Source organism: Sinocyclocheilus grahami, unplaced genomic scaffold, assembly GCF_001515645.1.
Source record: "Sinocyclocheilus grahami isolate Dianchi unplaced genomic scaffold, SAMN03320097.WGS_v1.1 scaffold663.1, whole genome shotgun sequence".
NCBI lineage: Eukaryota > Metazoa > Chordata > Actinopteri > Cypriniformes > Cyprinidae > Sinocyclocheilus > Sinocyclocheilus grahami.
The window spans coordinates 147,355-148,388 of record NW_015505842.1 but is presented as its reverse complement, the minus strand read 5'-3'; positions in this window follow the sequence as shown (position 1 = coordinate 148,388).

Sequence of the window (1,034 nt, the reverse complement as noted above, 5' to 3'; positions counted from 1 at the left end):
ACCTCTGGTGCCGTCTCCGTAGTGGGTGCCCTGATTTTAGTCGGTGAGGCAAGGTACTGCCCTGGGAAGTTCTCCCAGGCTGTTAAATACACAGATTAAAAGCTAAATGTTTTCATTTCGGTTCGTTCTTAGCAAAAAATATTTTTTTATCATTCAGGTTATGCAGAGCGAAATAAAAACGGTGCTGCATTTAGAAATAATTCTTATTAACTTTTCTATTATTCTTGAATTGCTAACACTCTAACACTTTGCACTTTGCAGTTTCGAATTATGCCTTTACTGTATGACCAACAATTACGGAGTAGTCTGTTCAGCTGTTTAGCTGTTTGATCGCGCCGGCGCCTCGCGCACACACTAAGCTACTGCATTCACTGGAAACAGCAGCCGTTCACCGTGCTGTTCGGCGCGAGACCCGCTCCACTGTGGCATATTTTTGCTCATTATGATATTTTTCCGTCGATACTGGAACTACAAAGCCTATTTGACCTAATAAGGCTAATAGTTTAGCTTCAGCTACATCGCGAATATGGACACATTTGGATTTGTGCCTGTAAGCCCTAACTTTACCTTACGTTTCTTTATAAATTAATTTGTTTTGGCATGTTTATTGCTAAGCATATATTATCATATACTGCAATTATATTTATCCATTAGAATTATATATTTTTAAATTCTTATTCTGTTCTGATACGGTTAAATTTAAAGGATTTGTTGTAAAGTGAGGGGAACTAAATTATCCTATAGTGTTCATAATGTTGGTACATTATAAAATTATTAGGCCTGCCGTTATTATTTCTGAAAATGCAACTTATACGAGACGTATCTTTTTTTTTTATTTTCCTCAAAAACATTTTTTTTTTAATTATTATTGTGTTTTTAGAAGCATGCAGCAAACGAAAATATATGATTAATCTGTTAAAATGTGTTACTGTGGGTTAACACATGTACATTAGTAGGCTATTCTTATGCCTGGCTTCACAGATAGCAACAGAGTCTGGGCCAAATCTGGGCTTTTTTCAGTCTTGATTGCAAAC